The sequence below is a fragment of the Vicia villosa genome, linkage group LG3 (assembly GCF_029867415.1).
Source record: "Vicia villosa cultivar HV-30 ecotype Madison, WI linkage group LG3, Vvil1.0, whole genome shotgun sequence".
In the NCBI taxonomy this organism is placed as follows: domain Eukaryota; kingdom Viridiplantae; phylum Streptophyta; class Magnoliopsida; order Fabales; family Fabaceae; genus Vicia; species Vicia villosa.
This window is the reverse complement of record NC_081182.1, coordinates 81,621,809-81,629,163: the sequence shown is the minus strand read 5'-3', so window position 1 is coordinate 81,629,163 and position 7,355 is coordinate 81,621,809. Positions and strand designations below refer to the sequence as shown.

The 7,355-nt window shown below is 40.7% G+C and overlaps 1 non-coding gene across 1 annotated transcript; it reads left to right on the top strand.

The window, feature by feature from the left end:
- The first annotated feature begins 6,559 nt into the window (after positions 1–6,559).
- On the top strand, positions 6,560–6,666 carry LOC131593677 (small nucleolar RNA R71). The gene has a single exon (XR_009281063.1). It is a non-coding gene; the product is annotated as a small nucleolar RNA R71 (small nucleolar RNA).
- The last annotated feature ends 689 nt before the right edge of the window (positions 6,667–7,355 follow it).

Here is a 7,355-nt window from a genome sequence, read left to right as displayed (position 1 = left end):
TGACGGTGTCGATGAAATCGAAGAAGTGCATTTGCAAAGTGTGTAGCTCGTTGCGCACATGTTGTACATCTTGTTGTAGTGCAGTGATGGCTTGCTCGTGCGTGTTCCGATTAGGCATTCTTTGGTTCACTGATGCGGTGGATGCAGCGGGTCGTTGTGGCTCGAGCTCGACATCAGTCATATCAATAGTGTAATCATCAGCAGAATTTTCAGAAGGAGTCTCAGGCTCATACTCGGGTATAGGTTCATCTTCAGAAAGAGGTTCATAATCAGGAATGGGTTCATCTTCAGGATTAGGGTCATAGTATCCAGGAGGAGTGTCAGGCTCAGATTCTGATACGTGCATTTCCTCATCAAAATGTTCATAAGCTTGAGGGGTTTCAGGTGAGGGTTCTCTCTCAGGAATCTGACCATAGTAAAGCCAGTTAGCAGGGTTGTGCACACTCGTCCTTGGACTCGGTAAGGTGAACTGATCCAATACTTTGTTATCAATGAGTAAATCAAACTGATCAGGTCCAAGGTTACCGATGATACCTCGATTAAAGCAGAAGTGAATGTCCATAGAATTGTGAGAACCAAGAGGTGTCAATCTAAGCAAAGGTACTCTCATTCCTATAGCATTAGCAATCATAGTGACAAATCCGCTGATCCTAATAGGTGAAACTTCGTCTTGCGTGATGCGCTCGAAGTTTGTTAGCATGAATGCGATGGCATTGACCGGGCGATTCTGAGAGGAGCAGAACATGATGAATAACTCTTCTCTAGAAACTTCAGTGACATTATCGGGTTTACCAAAGATGTAGTGAGCAATGATCTTATGGAAGTATCTGAAAGCGGGGTTATGGATGTTCTCAGATTGGAATTCGTTCTCTTCAGGGTTGTCGTTTCCAATGATCTTGCCCCAATATCGTTCCAACTCCCAGTATGCAAGACTGTCTTCAGCTACTCGGGTGTATGCATTTGATCCATGAGGTAGCTCTAGCATTTCAGCAAAATCTCGGATGCAAAAATTAAATTCCATACCAAAGAGTCTAAAGAGAATGACTCCTTTTCTCAGTCCTTGTCCACAGTTAGGAAGATAGGTCAGGGAGCTCAAGAATTCCAGAGTGAGCTTCCGGTAGGTACTAAACTTGCGGAACAGGTGAGAACCAGTCCAACCAATTTGGTTTAGCAGGTGTAGAACGCTTTCTTCGATACCAAGTCTTACCATAGTCGGTTGGTGAGGGTAGCAAGTCAAATCCATTTGTCTTTCAGCCAGCTTATCAAATCTTGCTTCTTGTCCTCTACCACGGAACACAACTTCCATATTATCGACTTCTTGCATCTTAGTTAGTAGTTAAGAAAAACCTAGAAGTTGAAAATATTAAGATTAAGTTAGAACTAGGCTAGTGTTGATTTAAAAGGAAGAAAAATAAAAATAAAAATAAAAATAATGTAAAAATGTAACAAATTATAATAATAAATATAATTATAAAAAGGGAATTTTTTCTCGAATTAAGATAGCAGTTATAATTATAGTAGTTATTATAAAATGTAGGAAAAATGTAAAAATGATTAAAATTAAAATAATTAAAAATAGAATAGATTATTTAAATGAAAATAAAAGGTTAAAAATAAAAATAAAAATAAAAATAAAATAAAAGAATAAATAAATGTGGGTTGTCTCCCACCAAGCGCTTTGTTTTATGTCGTAAGCTCGACGATTTTAAAAATAGAAAACTATTTTTTCGAATGAGCGGGCAGCTCGTCAAGTTTAAAAAGTTCGATGTTTTCATCGTGTTCGAGATGATGGTAATACTTAAGACGTTGCCCATTTACGACAAAAGGTTTGACGGTTTCTCCTTTGATTTCAATCGCTCCACTCGGAAATATGTTAGTTATTTCGAAAGGGCCAGACCATCTAGATCGCAACTTCCCAGGAAATAATTTTAGTCTAGAATTAAACAAAAGTACTTTATCGCCTATGCTAAAAATTTTCCTAGATATACACTTGTCGTGCCATTTTTTCGTTCTCTCTTTATAGATTTTGACGTTTTCATAACCGTCTTGTCTAAGTTCTTCTAATTCGTTTATGTCTAGAAGTCGTTTCTCACCAGCGGCAGTGTAGTTTAGGTTTAAGTTCTTAATGGCCCAATAGGCTTTATGTTCTAACTCTACCGGGAGGTGGCATGATTTTCCATAAACGAGTTTGAATGGGGTAGTTCCTATTGGAGTTTTGAAAGTTGTTCTATAAGCCCATAAAGCTTCATTTAGCTTGGTTGACCAATCTTTTCTAGATATAGCGACAGTTTTCTCCAATATTTGTTTTATTTCGCGGTTAGATACTTCTACTTGTCCGCTTGTTTGTGGATGGTATGATGTAGCTATTCGATGATTTACTCCATATTTTCGAAGGAGTTTCTCAAGTATTCTTGAAATGAAATGGGAACCACCATCGCTAATTACCAGTCTAGGCACACCGAACCTAGGAAAGATGACGTTTTTGAAGAGTTTGATAACTACTCGTGTATCGTTTGTAGGAGAAGCGATAGCTTCTATCCATTTTGAAACGTAATCGACGGCTACGAGTATATATTGATTTCCAAACGATGACGGAAACAGACCCATAAAGTCTATTCCCCATACGTCAAATATTTCTACTTCCAGAATGCCCTTTTGAGGCATTTCATCGCGTCTCGAAATGTTTCCGGTTCGTTGGCATCTATCACAGTTTAGTAGAGCAAAATAAACATCTTTCCACAGGTTGGGCCAGAAGAGTCCAGATTGAAGGATTTTGGCGCAGGTTCTAGATGTGCTATGGTGTCCTCCACACGGTGCAGAATGGCAGTGTGTTATTATACTTCCTATTTCTTCCTCGGGTACACAACGTCTAAAGATTCCATCGGGGCCTCTTTTGAACAGGAGTGGATCGTCCCAATAGTAATGTTTTAGGTCATGGAAGAATTTCTTCTTCTGTTGGTAACTTAGATCAGGAGGAAGCACACCAGCAGCTAGGTAGTTTACGAAATCTGCATACCAAGGTGTGTCAGAGCGGGCTAAAGCTATTTCTGCTAATTTGTTGGTTTCAGCGTTTGGATGGTATGGTTCGAATTCATTGGCTTCTAACTGAGCGATGAGTCTTTCATAAGGGAAATCATCGTCAATTGGTACTTATTCGGGTTTCAGATTTTCCAATCGAGAGAGGTGATCTGCTACGACATTTTCAGTTCCCTTTTTATCTTTAATTTCCAGGTCGAACTCTTGTAGTAACAGGATCCATCTCAAAAGTCTCGGTTTGGCGTCCTTTTTGGTTAGGAGGTACCTAATGGCGGCGTGGTCAGTGTATATGATTATTTTGGCTCCTACCAGGTAAGAACGGAACTTGTCTAATGCGAATACGACAGCTAGTAATTCTTTTTCTATCGTGGCGTAATTCATTTGAGCTTCGTCTAGGGTTCTACTCGCATAATATATGACATGTAGTTTCTTATCTTTTCTTTGCCCTAGAACGGCTCCTACAACATAATCACTAGCGTCACACATTATTTCGAAAGGCTCATTCCAGTCGGGAGGTTGCATAATTGGCGCAGAGATTAATGCTCGTTTAAGCGTATGAAATGCTTCAGTGCATTTATCGGAAAAAATGAATTCGGCGTCTTTCATTAGTAATTCAGTTAAGGGTTTGGTTATTTTAGAGAAATCCTTAATGAAGCGTCGGTAAAAACCACCGTGTCCTAGAAAACTTCTTATTTCTCTAACAGTTTTGGGAGGTTAAAGGTTTTCGATAATTTCGATTTTGGCTTTATCTACTTCAATCCCTCTATCAGATACGATGTGTCCAAGTACAATTCCTTGTCGAACCATGAAATGGCACTTTTCCCAATTAAGGACTAGGTTTACGCTTACGCATCGTTTAAGTACCAATTCAAGGTTCTCTAAACATGTTTCAAAACTTCCTCCACAGACAGAGAAGTCGTCCATAAAGACCTTCATTATTCCATCTAGGAAGTCGGCAAATATTGCCATCATGCATCTTTGGAAGGTCGCGGGTGCATTGCAAAGCCCAAAGGGCATTCGTCTATAAGCGAATGTACCATAAGGACAGGTAAATGTGGTCTTCTCTTGGTCGTCAGGGAAGATAGGAATTTGGAAAAATCCGGAGTATCCATCCAGATAACAAAAATGTGAGTGTTTAGCTAGGCGTTCGAGCATTTGATCTATGAAAGGTAAAGAGAAATGGTCTTTTTGGGTAGCTTTGTTTAGCTTCCTATAGTCAATGCACATTCTCCATCCAGTTTGGGTACGTTGCGCTACAGATTCGCCTTTTGTGTTAGTGATTACAGTAACTCCTCCTTTCTTTGGTACGACATGAACAGGGCTAACCCATTTACTATCGGATATAGGGTATATTATTCCGGCTTCTAGCAGTTTTTGGATTTCCTTTTTAACCACATCGCTCATAATAGGATTTATTCGCCTTTGATGTTCTCTAGAGGTTTTACAATCGTCTTCGAGCATAATGCGGTGCATACAGAGGGAAGGACTTATTCCTTTCAAATCTGATATGTTATATCCTAAAGCGGTTGGGTATTTTCTTAGGACAGTAAGTAATTTTACAGTCTCGGTTTGTCCTAAGTCAGCGTTAACTATAACTGGTCGGTTACGTTCTTCGTCTAGGAATTCATATCTAAGATCGGTAGGCAGTGTTTTCAGTTCTATAGCAGGTTTCTTCGGTCCAGGTATAGGATCAGGAGTTAAGGCTAGACATTCGCTCAGATGGTCATCTTGATATTCCCCACGCCAGTTGTCATCTTCAAAGATTGGCGGTATAGGAATTTTTAGGATCTCGGTTTCCTTATTTGGTTCGGATTTTATTTCATTAACACACTCGTCGATTATGTCGGCAGAGCAGCATGTGTCAATTATAGAGGGTGCTTTTAGGAATTGGGAGAGTATAAATTCTATTTTCTCTTCTCCTACTTCGAAAGTAAGCTTTCCTCGCTTGACATCTATGATTGCACCAGCGGTTGCTAAGAAGGGTCTTCCTAATATGATCGGGATGTTAGAATCTTCTTGGATATCCATAATGATGAAATCAGTTGGGATGTAGAATTGACCTACACGAACAGGGATATTTTCTAACATTCCTACAGGGTATTTGACTGAACGGTCAGCTAATTGAAGAGACATTCTCGTTGCTTTAAGCTCACCCAGATTTAGTTTCTTACAGGTTGAAAGAGGCATCAAACTAACACTGGCTCCTAAATCGCACAGGGCTTTCTCTATGATGGTTTTTCCTATTACGCAGGGTATAGAGAAACTACCAGGATCTTTCAGTTTTGGAGGCATGTTATTTTGGATGATAGCGCTACATTCAGCGGTAAGCGTTACAATTTCGTTATCCTCGAGTTTCTTTTTGTTTGACAGGATTTCCTTTAGGAATTTAGCGTATGAAGGCATTTCAGTTATGGCTTCTGTGAACGGTATGGTTATGTTTAATTGTTTCAGAAGTTCTACAAATCTTTTAAATTGCGCTTCGGTTTTTGATTTAGCTAATCTCTGAGGGTAGGGAATTGGTGGCTTATAAGGTGGTGGTGGAACGTAAGGTTTCTCTTTTTCAGGTTCCACTTCGTTGTTGCTCTCATTGGCCTTAGCAGTTTGATCATCGGTTGATGTCTTTTGGGTTTCCTTTGGCTCTTGTTGTGACATGGGTGCGTTTTGAGTTCTAGGATCAATGGGTCCATCGTAATTCGTTCCACTTCGTAGTGTTATCGCGTTCGCATGTCCTTTAGGATTAGGTTGTGGTTGAGCAGGAAACGTGCCAGCAGGGGCGGCAGTAGGTGCTTGTTGTTGAGCTACTTGTGAGATTTGAGTTTCTAACATTTTGTTATGCGTAGCTAAGGCATCTACTTTGTTCGATAGTCGTTTTAGTTGCTCGCTATTGTGGATGTTTTGATTTAGGAAGTCCTTATTAGTTTGTTGTTGGGAAGCTATAAAGTTCTCCATCATGATTTCTAGGTTTGACTTCCTAGGGGTGTTTTGAGCAGCTACAGGCGCTTTTTGGTAGCCAGGTGGCACAGCAGGTGCTTGTCCAGGCGCGTACAACGCGTTGTTGTTTTTATAAGAAAAGTTCGGGTGGTTTTTCCATCCAGGGTTGTACGTGTTAGAATAAGGGTTTCCTTGAGCATAGTTTACTTGATCAGATGGGACTCCAGTCAAGAGTTGACATTCGGCAACTGCGTGTCCAGTCAATTCACAAATCTCGCAGTTAGGTGTTACAGCAGCAGCGGTGGCCGAAGGAGTGATGGTTAAGTTCTCGATCTTTTGAGTTAAAGCGTCTACTTTAGCGTTAACGCGGTCTATACCACTTATTTCGTACATTCCTCCTTTGGTTTGGGCTTTCTCTAGAGCGGCTCGTTCTCCACCCCATTGGTAATGGTTTTGTGCCATGTTCTCTATGAGGTTGTATGCTTCATCATGAGGTTTGTCCATTAATGCTCCGCCAGCAGCGGCATCTATAGTCATTTTAGTGTTATATAAGAGACCACCATAGAAAGTATGGATGATCAGCCATGGTTCGAGTCCATGATGAGGGCATAGTCTAAGCATGTCCTTGTAACGTTCCCAAGCTTCGAAGAGTGATTCATTATCTTTCTGGGTAAATCCGTTGATTTGACCTCTGAGCATAGCAGTTTTGCTAGGCGGAAAGTATCTCGCTAAGAATACTCTCTTCAATTCGTCCCATGTAGTTATGGAATTAGAAGGCAGTGATTGAAGCCACGCTCTAGCTCTATCTCTCAAGGAGAAAGGAAAGAGACGTAATCGAATAGCTTCGGAACTAACGTTGTTAGCTTTGACAGTGTCGGCGTATTGCACGAACACAGATAAATGGAGGTTGGGGTCGTCTGCAGGGCTTCCAGAGAATTGATTCCGTTGAACAGCTTGGACCAACGAAGGTTTCAGTTCGAAATTGTTTGCCTCAACCGCAGGTGGTGCGATACTTGAATGCGGTTCAGCGCGCGAAGGAGCGGCATAGTCTCTAAGAGGACGAAGAGCAGCCATCTCTAACTTTGGGGTGATTTGATTAATTTGATCAGTAAAAGTCAATTCCTGATTAATCGGAATTGGTGCTACTTCGGGAAGATTGCGAGCTCGACGTTTGACGTTAATGAAACGTTCGATCTCGCTAATTCGTTGTATTAAATCTCCTCCTTGTGAACGAGTATTTGGCATACAATCGTTCAGAAAGAAAGGAAAGAATTTCCCTAGTCTCTACGGTGTAACAGTGAGTTACGATATCGACTTAAATAGTCCCCGGCAACGGCGCCAAAAACTTGATCGCGACTTTACGTGTCTATTAATCTGATGACTGCAAG